The sequence below is a fragment of the Crocodylus porosus genome, unplaced genomic scaffold (assembly GCF_001723895.1).
Source record: "Crocodylus porosus isolate Cpor-Errol unplaced genomic scaffold, CroPor_comp1, whole genome shotgun sequence".
NCBI classification, from domain to species: Eukaryota; Metazoa; Chordata; order Crocodylia; family Crocodylidae; genus Crocodylus; species Crocodylus porosus.
The window spans coordinates 7,049,882-7,060,581 of record NW_017728934.1 but is presented as its reverse complement, the minus strand read 5'-3'; the positions used below and the strand labels follow the sequence as shown (position 1 = coordinate 7,060,581).

General features: G+C 48.8%; 1 protein-coding gene across 1 annotated transcript in view; it reads left to right on the top strand.

Moving 5' to 3' along the window:
* Positions 1–5,922: 5,922 nt before the first annotated feature.
* The window catches only part of POM121 (POM121 transmembrane nucleoporin), a 24,600-nt gene continuing 19,822 nt past the window's right edge, over positions 5,923–10,700 (top strand). The window contains exon 1 of the mRNA XM_019546432.1: positions 5,923–5,927. The gene's annotated coding sequence lies outside the window, so the exon portion shown is untranslated. The remainder of the gene's footprint in view (positions 5,928–10,700) is intronic.

Genomic DNA, 10,700 nt, shown 5'->3' with positions numbered 1-10,700 from the left:
TGGTGTGGGAGGGAGTGGGGCAGAGGTGAGTGGGGCCCTGGCTGAGCCAGAGGAGGGTCTGAGCCCAGGGGGCTCCTATGTGGGCCTGCGTGGCATGTGCCCCCCCAGATTTGTGCACAGGGCAAGGCAGCTGCCACTACACTGAGCTTAGTCCCCTGAGCCCTGCTGCATCCACATGCAGCAGCAGCTGCCTCGCCCCATGCACGGATCGGGGGTCTTGGGGGGAAAGCCCAGGGCAAGGCTGCTGCGCGCTGTGCTTTGCGCCCCAAGCTCTGTTGCAGTGAGGCTCATGGTGCAAAGCCCATCATGCAGCAGCCTCACCCCACCCACCATTTGGGGGAGGGCATGTGCCCCCCAGGCCTCTACAAGGGTGTGTACAGTACTCCCCACCACCATGTGCCTGGACAAGCTGCCCAGGCTCCACCCCTTCCCCAGCCCAGTCCGGCCGGGGCCCAACTCATGTGAAGGTAGGGGATACAGAGGGGGATCATCCCACTCCCCCAGCCCATCCCCAGCAGCAGGGGGTGCAGCTCAGCCCAGCCATGTGCATCCCACCGCCCCTGAGCACAGAGTGTTTGTCTGTCGATCTCAGTCTGGGGAGGCTCAGGCCACCCAGGCTGAGATCAACTGTCAGAGGCTCCCTGATGGAAAACTTGATCAGTTGGTGACCACTTAGATAAAGCAAAATGTTCACATGTGGGCACTTCAAGATAAATCTGGATCTTCAAATAAGTGGGCTTCCCATGACTGGTGTCCCCAGGAGTTTTGCAAGTCTAAACCTATCTATTTAATTTGACCCTAAATACCAATGAGAGCCACACGTTCGGAAACCGGCTGTGATGTAGGGACACTTCTGTGCACCTGTCATAGAACCATAGAAAGGGCTAGAAGGGACCTTGAAAGATCAGCACGTCCACCCCCCTGCTCTGGGCAGGCATACTACTGAGATCAAACGATGCCAGCAAGGTGCCTGTTTAGTCTCTTCTTGAAGACTTCTAAGGTTGGGGACTGCACCACCTCCTTGGGAAGTCTAGTCTAGATTCTGGTCACCTTTACCATAAAAAAGTTTTTCCTTATATCCAACCTGAAATCACCCTCTAACAGTTTCTGGCCACAGATCCTTGTCTTCCCCTGGGGTGCCCTAGTGAACAGTTTTTCTCCCAGCTTCTGATATTTACCCCTTACATACTTATAGATGGCCACCAAGTCCCCACTCAGTCTTCTTTTTCCCAGGCTAAACAGTCCCAGATCTCCTACTCTTCTCTCATAAGGTTTGTCCTCCAGGCCCTTAATTATTCTAGTGGCCCTTCTCTGGACCCTTTCAAGATTCTCCATGTCTTTTTTGTAGTGCACAACATAGTGTCATCTAGGTCTTATGAAATCCAGTTTATCAAACACCTTCATTTGAAATAAAAACCATGTCAGAGGCTGACAAAACTGGATGTCAGAGCACTGACAAGGAACAGAGAACAGGAGAGCTGTGAGGACCGGAGAATGGCTTTTAATCTGATCTTCTCTAGCACTTGCCTCGTGGGTGCGTCTACGCAAGATGCTTAGTGCCCATTGGACTAATTCTACTGCACATTAGCATGGCTGGTAAAAACTATGCCAATGCACAGTAGATTAGTCCAATGGACATTAAATGTCACTTATAAAGCATCCATCTGCACTAATGCATAATAGTGCTGATTAGGGCACTTTTAGTACCTATTACACGTACTAAACTTAATGCACTGCAATCATGGTGCATTAATGAATGTGTAGATTCACCCACAGTAAGGCCTTTGTCTGCTTTTAAAAGGATTTAAAAGACTAGTCCTATTGCAACTGGAAAATAAGATTCACCTCTGAGTTATTGGACCCTTACTTATCTAAATCAGTCAGAGCCTGATTTTAAGAAGCTCTCAATGCCCACGGCTCTTACCCAAGAAGCTGAACATTCACTTCTAAACAGCTAGACAGACAGGAAAATGGTGCAAAGTTAGCTATTGAGGGACAGGACATAACCCAACTTCTGCTTAGAAAAATACTAGTAATGTATTTAGGGGAAGCTAAACCCAGGCATATACCTGAGGTGAAAGACAGCAAGGAATCAGCTATGTAAGGAGTGACCAGAGGCAGAGAATGCATAATTCAAACACAGATTTAAAGAACAGCAGCAAAAGACAGTCAGAGGTGTTTGGAACTGTGGAGCAGGGGGTAATTCTGTGCCTGCAAGATGCTGATAGACACTTGGGGTACTGTATGTGGGTCTGGACATCTTTTCTCTGACAGTGCCACTGACAAGTTAGAGGGAAGGACAGCAGTAGAGAAAGTAATGGAGCTGGAGAGACCATCCTTGGAAGAACAAGAATCAGTGAGCTAAGTCAGTGCAGATTGGCTATGTATGACTCAGGCTACAGACAGATTTTGGGGTATGCTCAATTTACTCCAGAGGAAAAGCGGGGCAAATACAACACACTATCTATCCTGGAGGCAATGCTCTTCTCCAGTAAATTACACCTGGGAAAGTTACTCCTGTGTACAGCTGTGTGTCTGTTTCTCACAAAAGAGTAAACTTACCACAGAAAGAAATCAGGGCTAATTTACTCTGAAGTAAACATGTTATATGTCTGCACCTTAAGGCTGGGGAGAATCAGGTCTGCCAGTAGCAAAAGGGTGAGGAGGCAATGATTTGGGTTAAGAGGTAGAAGATGCTGGGAAATTTTTCTGAGGGGAGCTGTATGAGCTAGGACAGTAGTCTCCATGAGGAACAGGGGGACTTTTCTGGACACTTTACTCTCCTACCCCAGCTCTGTCCAGAAGAGGATTCACAATTCTTCCAAAAATCAAACTACAGCAGCAGCTTTTCCCCCAGGTCCAGGTGCTTTAGGGTAGAGGACTGAGAGTTTGCCATATTCTCACATCATGTGTGTGAACTGGGCTGAACAGTGGTAGCAGGGCTGTGCGAAACTGCACCATTCCGTTTCAACTTGCGTTTCGACGTTTCGACAGAACAGCGTTTCGTTTTGAATTTGTTTCAATTTGAAACTGCTGGTCCGTTTCATGTCATCAAAACAGTTTCGCTGTTTTGACATTTCACCCATAGGCTATAATGGGGAAGCTTGAAACAACCTATAACTTTGTAATTTCTGGCCTGATTTGGATGAAACTTGCAGGAATGGTAGGCATGAAGCCTGCCAAATTTCAAGGAGAGAGGTGCAGGGCTTTCAGGGAAACTGCACCTTAAAGTCATGAAAACAAAACTCGTGTCACATATGTGTTAAGCCACCGCAGGGTCAAAACTACAGGCATGCTAGCCCCTGCTGAGGCCATGAAGCCTGCCAGCTTTCAAGGCAACAGGTGCAGGGGGTTTGGGGAAACTGCGCCTCAAGCTGCTGACAAGCAAAACTCATGACATAGGTGACACTGTGTGTGTGTGTTACAGTGCAGCAGGGTGAAAGCTGCAGGGATGTAGCCCCTGCTGAGGCCACAATGCCAGCTTTCAAGGAGATAAGTGCAGGGGCTTCTGGGGCCCTGCACCACTAGCTGTTAACAGGCAAAACTCATGACATGGGTGGGTGACAGTGTGTGTGTTAAGGTGCACCCTCACTCAACTTACATCAAGGTAGAAAGCAGGGCAGTTCAAGCAATGCTGCCTTTTATGCAGCTTTTCCATCCCTCCCCCAGATCACTGGGATTGGAAGGGACCTCAGGAAACGATGATAGTCCTGGAATGACCGTCCTGGAAAGGATGACAGTTACACAGTCAATAATGACAGCACTCCTTCTCTCCCTTCCCCCTCCCTCTCCTTACATTAGTTTCTGTTTCCTTGCAGGCAAGCCCAGCTTGAGCTTCGAAACATTTCGATAGTTTTGAAATGTTTCAACTTGCCTTGTTTCATTTCAAGGCTGTTTAGAAGCTCTCTGTTTCATTTCATTTTGCTGTTCAAGCTCAAAATGAGTCAAAACAACACCAAAATGAAATTGCCAGCGAAATTTTGCCCAGACCTGTGATAGCTCTAAGACTGTTGGGAACCAGCTGGTTCAGCTGTGAATCCTGTCTCAGAAATCTGCTCCAGGATTTGACTTAAGTAGAGACACATCCTCTGGGTATCAGGGGGAGTGGTGGGCACAAGGAGGCTGCTCTGCAGGATCTCCCGGTGGCCCTTGGAAAAACAGGATGTGGGGATGGCACGTAGGGGAAAACACGGTGATCAGGAACATCCAGCATGGATTCACCAAGAACAAGTCATCCCAAACCAACCTGTTTCCTTCTATAATAAGGCTCTGTGGATTGCTGGGGTTTCAGGGAGGCAGTGGATGTAATGTATCTTCACTGTAGCAAGGCTTTTGACACTGTTTTCCACAAGCATTCTTATTAACAAGCTATGGCAGTACAGACTAGACAAAGGTACTCTACGATGAATACATAACTGGTTGGATCAGCATGCCTAACGAGTAGTCATCAATGGCTCAACTTTCAGTTGGAAGGAGGAAATTGAGTGGGGTTCCCCTACAGTCTGCCATGGGCCCAGTATTGTTCAACATCTTCATTCATGATTTTTGGTTGTAGCTGTGTTGGTCTAAGGACACAGGCAGGTAAGGTTCTTTGGGTAGATGTGATATCTTTTATTAGACCAACTGAGTAATTGGAACAAAGTTCTTTGGAAGCTTTTGGGCACAAGTACCCTTCTTGAGGTATAAGGAGATTCTGTTTTTGTTCTGAGATCTCCAAGGAATGAAAAAAGCTAAAAGTGTGACAGGAGGTCAGTGAGAGTGTAAATAGGTGGAAATTAGGAAAACGTTGGGTACAGAAGGGAGGGTAGGTCAAGAAAGTACCTGGTGAATCATGTTAGGCAGATTGTAATGCATCATAAATCCAATGTCCATACCGAGTCCATGATTTTTGTATCCAGTAGATTTATAAAGTTCGTAGGCTCATCTACAAAAGGTGTTTTGTAAGTTCCCTTCAAGGATTAGAACTGAGAGATCAGAGAGGGAGTGATTGTCTTGTGAAAAATGAGCACTAACAGGTAATTGGGTATTTTTGTCTTTGACAGATTTTCTGTCTGCATTCATTCTGGTATGCAGTTGTTGTTTGGTTTCTCCTACACATTTTCCATTAGAGCATTTGATGGACTGGATGAGAGATATAGCATTCTTAACCTGCGTGCAGGACCTTCACCTAACACAGGAGGTATATGGTCCCAGTAGGAGGAATGCCTTACTGGACTTGGTGTTGTCTATGGAGGATGACCTGGTAGAGGAGCTGCAGATTCATGGTCACCTTGGGGACAGTGACCACTGTGGCAAAGTGAGTATCCCCACTAGCCTCAGCTAGCCCCCTCCGCTCACCTGCCTCTGGGTATGCCGCCTGCCTGTTTCCCCTGCCACGCCTTGTTGGAATAATAATATCCTATTAAATAAGGCGGGAGGCTGCCCATTACTGCACCCTGATATTGGGGGTGTCCGCAACTCCGTACCTCCCCTACACTATGGCCCAAGCCTCACAGGTGGCATCCAGATGCTCCCATGCCCCCGGCTTACAGCCAGAACATGCTTAGGCCAAGCCATCAGGCCTCAGTCATTCATACCGCCTGCCTCTCACTCAGACCTCACTCACTCCATCCTCTCTCACAGAGTCTCTTTCTCGTGTCAACAACTTATGCCACCTTGCTCTCTCTTGGAGTGGGCACCCTTTGGCCACGGGCTTAGCTAGTCCATTCCTTGGGTGGCAGACATACTGTCTGTTGGGCCTCTCCCGTGACCCTCACCAGGGTAGTGATCAGCCAATTACCCAACCAGGTCTAAGCATCCTCAGGCCCCTTTTGGGGTAACACTCAGGGTCTATATGTGTACTGGGCCCTCAGCCCTCTAGTTCTTCCCCTCTACTCGGAGCTCCACAACACCCCCTCTACTCAGGGTCTCAGGGCTTCCCTCCTCGGGTGGGATCAGGTGGCTGTAGCCATGCCTGGCCCCCTCTACCTCCATTGTCACCCAACCCATCCAAAGGTGGGAGGTGGGGTTAAGGCGCCCGACCTGCCTTTCACCAGGGTGGTAAGTAGGCTGGTATTTCCTGGTGGCTCCCACACCACTGAGAGCCCCACCAAGCCACCCACTCCCAGCAGGGTGCAGTTTTAGGTCATGCCCAGGACCAGGAGTCTCCTAAACCATCCCCTACAGCTCCTCCCTTATCTCCAGTTGATACCAGCAGCCTTGCAGGCAGCCTATGTTGTTGTCTGGCCTTCCAACAGCAAAATGCCCTGTTTATATGGGCAGCCCTGGATCCAAAATAGCTGCCCCCATTAGGCACCTGCCGTCTGCTGGTTTCAGGCCCTTAAAGTGGCAGGCACAAACAGTGCCCTGCCACAACCACCAATCAGTAGTAGGGTGGAAGTGCTTGATTTTAGGAAGGCTAACTTCAGTGTGCTCAGGACTCTAGTCAATGACGCACTGCAGGATAGGAGTATTGGCAAGATATGAGTCTAGGAAGGGCTGTCATTTCTAAAGGAAACATTCCTTCAGGCACAGAGAGAAACTATCCCAGTACAAGGGAAAAGGGGGAAAGGAGCCAAAAAACTTGCTTGCCTAAACAGGGAAATCCAGGGAAGTCTAAGGGCAAAAAAGTCAGCAGGCCCAGATGAGCTGCATCTGAGAGTACTGAAGGAATTGGCTGGTGTCATAGTAGAATGACCGGCATGGCTGTTTGAGCACTCATAGTGCTCAGTCAGGTCCTGGAGGACTGGAAAAGGGCCAGTGTGGTCCCTCTTTTCAAGAAGGGGAAGAAGGAGGATCCAAGTAATTATAGGCAGTCTCACCTCCATCCTTGGAAAGGTCTTTGAAAAGATTATGAAGGATCATATTTGTGGGAGTCCAGCAGGAAAAATAATGCTGCAGGTAAACCAGCATGGCTTTGTAGCAGTTAGATCATGCCTGACCAATCTGGTTTCGTTTTATGACAAGGTCACAAAATGCTTAGACACAGGAGCAGAGGTGGATGTCATTTTCTTGGATTTTAGCAAGGCCTCCAATACAGTATCTCATGCCATTCTCATAAATAAATTAAGAGGCTGTGACACAGACGTTCACACGGTCTGGTGGGTGGCAAATTGGCTTAGTGGCCACACCCAGAGAGTAGTAGTAGATGGGTCATTATCGACCTGGAAGAATGTGGGTAGTGGGGTCCCGCAGGGTTTGGTCCTTGGACCTGTACTCTTCAATATCTTCATCAGTGACTTGGATGGTGGTGTGAAGTGTACTCTGTTCAAGTTTGCAGATGATACTAAATTGTGGGGTGAAGTGCACACTCTGGAGGGTAGGGAATGATTGCAGGCAGACCTGGGCAGGTTAGAAAAGTGGGCAGTACACAATAGGATGCAGTACAACAAAGACAAGTGCAGAGTGCTGTACCTAGGGTGTAAAAATATCCAGCACACCTACTGGCACAGAAGCAGAGAAGCGGAAAGGGATCTCAGAGTCATAGTGGACTCCAAGATGAACATGAGGTGTCAGCATGACAAAATCATTAGCAAAGGTAACCACACTTTAGCGTGTATCAGCAGATGCATGACAAATAGATTCAAGGAGGTGATACTTCCCCTCTATGCGGCTTTGGTCAGACCGCAGTTGGAGTACTGCATCCAGTTTTGGGTGCTGTACTTCAAGAAGGATGTTGATAGACTTGAGAGGGTCCAGAGGAGGGCCACTCATATGGTTAGGGGCTTATAGGACAAGCTCTATGAGAAGAGACTGAGGGAAGAGAAGGCTGAGAGGTGATCTTGTGGCTGCCTACAAATTCATCAGGAGAATGCAACAAGCGATCAGAGATGCTCTGTTCACCAGGGTGCCTCTTGGGGTAACAACGAACAATGGCCACAAACCAACAGAGAGCAGATTTAGGGTAGATATCAGGAAGAACTTCTTCATGGTAAAGGTGGCCAAAATTTGGAATGGGCTTCCAATGGCGGTGGTGCTCTCCCCTACCTTGGGGGTCTTTAAGAGAAGGCTCAATAGGCATCTGGCTGGGGTCATCTGACCCCAGCACTCTTTCCTGCCTAAGCAGGGGGTCAGATTTGATGATCTGTTGAGGTCCCTTCTGACCCTAGCTTCTATGAAACTATGGAGGTGCAGGTATAAGATCCAGGAATGCTGATGGTTCTATTGTGGGGTGTAGTTATTGTAGGATGGTGGAGATGTGTTGACAGGTTTTGCATTTCTTGTCATGGCATGGTCCAGATCCATTGGGTATGGCTTGGGTAATAGGGAGTTTGCTTCTGGTGATGAGGCTAGCAAGGTTTGGAGCTTGTTTAAAGGCTAGGATGGGTAGTTCTGGAAAGATCTGTGTAAGAATCAGGTCCTGTTCTAGTACAGGTTGCAGTTTTTTGAGGATTTTCTGTGCAGGTTCCAGGAAAGGGTGATACGTCATAACTAACAGCGTGCGATTTGTGGGGCTCTTCTTTTTGTACTGCAGCAAATCCTCACATGGTATCAGATAGCTCTTTCAAAAGCGTGAGCTCTCCCTGGAGGAGTGTTCTTGTTAGCTGAAGGCCTTTGTGAGATTTGTGAGGTGGTGATCACAGGTGTTCTCCTTGCTGCATATTCAGTGGTATTGGAGAGCTTGGTTGGAAATTACAGCTTTCTTGGTGTGTTTAGGGTGATTGCTGGTTCTGTGTAGGTATGCATGTTGGTCCGTGGGTTTCTTATATGTGGTGGTGTGAATTTTACCATCTTGGATATCAATCATGGTGTCCAAAAAGGAAATGCTAGTGTTAGAGTATTCAAGCGATAGTCTGATGGAGGGGTGATGATTATTGAATTTTTGGTGGAAATCAATCAGAGACTGCAGGGTTTTGGTTCTGATGATGTCATCTATGGAGCTTACATATAGCATAGGTTTGATAGTGTTAGAAATGCGCAGCTTGCATCTTGCACCTGATAAGAAAGAAATACTGCCCAAGGCTCCTTCCTCCCCCCAGCTTCTCCCTAGTCTTTCTCATGCTGATTACAGAAGCTGGAATTCAATTATCTGTGTCCTTGAAAGGGGGGGGATTTGAACTCTTGGCGACCTGTTGTAGTTTCTGGGCATGCTTAATTAGCTGATGCATATTTACCTCTCCACCCTGCATACTTCAGTAGCTAATTATACTATATATGCAATGTATGTAGAGATGTAACTACATGTATGCTTGTATGAAACGGAAGTAGCTGTAAGAGTTCCGGTGTCTGCACACGTGCTCAGGAGAGAGAAGATAAATTCCACTTGCAAATACCAGTGCGGGGTCAGAGTAATTTGAGTACCTGACTCTGCTCTGACCTTTGTTTACAAACAAATACAACCTTTTATGCCGGCAGCTGAGTGTGTGTCTGTGATTTTTGCGGGCCTCCAAAGAAACGAACCGCTTTTGTGCAACAATAGTGCAGTTCTTGAGGATTTTTGCTTTAGATGTGCTATAAAAAGGTTGGTATACTGTGGGGCCATTTGGTGCCCATAGCTATGCCTGTGGTCTGGAGGAAGTGTTGGTTCTTGAAACTGAAGTTGTTGCGTGTGAGGATGAAGTATATGAGTTCAGTGATATCCTGAGGTTCATGCTCCGAGTTGTAATCTCGTTCTTGTAGATATGAGCGGCAGGCCTGTAGATATATGAGACCAGCGGAGACTCCCTATGCTTGAAGAAGGGTGACGGCACCCAAAAGCTTGACTGGAACTCTTTTCCAACTACTGTTGGTCTAATAAATATATCACATCTACTCAAAGAACCTTGCCTGCCTATGTCCTTAGACCAACACAACCAAAAATTTGGTCAAGATCAGACACTAGAATGAACACCCCAGTGAAACTTCCAGCCTGCCTTGGGCAGCAAACTCTTCATTCACTCTGTAAACTCTGCAGCAGCTCCATTTATGTTTTAAAATGGGGGGCGGGGGGTGTAATTAAATAAGAGAAGAGATCACAGGGCCAGAGCCACATGCCACAGGTATACCACTACTCAGTTCAGACTATTCAATGCCGCCTTCACAGTTTCAAATTCTCCTATGAGGACACAAACACATGGGAAGCTGGGGTGGAGGGGCAGGGGACAGTTGCAGTAGCTGGTAAGGTGGGAGAGGCCCTTGGGAACTGGCTAGAGGCATCAGGAAAAAATTGTCAGCAGTGAAACAGTTCATATCCCCCTGTTAAGTTACAGAGGCGGCCGTTTCAGGCAGCCTGCACATTCAAGGGGCCACTGCTGCACTGTTGCACCCGGTCAACCCTGGAAGGCTGTCAGTGCCATCAGGGCTACAGGTAGGTCTCGATGTCCACATCATTTCCCGTGCCCCCCCGGGGAGGGGCAGCCCCAAGCAGGCCCTGCCCCTCTCGTCTCAAATGCCAGAGCGAGGCTGCTAAGTGGCGCCCCAGTAGCCCGCAGTGCCGGCGCTTGAGACTGGCTGGTGGGGATGCCCCGAGAGGCATCAGCAGCACAGACGTGGGCTTGGCCCCGTGGCAGCGGGTGCCTGGGAAGCGCCACAAGCCAGGAGCACGAGCAGGGCGCAGGCTCCTCCGGCGGGACGGCTTCACGGCGCCCCGCAGCGCCTGCAGACCGAGCGAGGCTGCGATGCCATCAGCCCCGGTAGCCAGAGCCCACTCGCCGGCCGCTTACACCTGCCTTCCGCCAGCTCTTGCGGGCTCCGCGCTAGCGCCGGGGCGGGCACGAACCACGCTCCGCGCCCGCGCCCGCGCC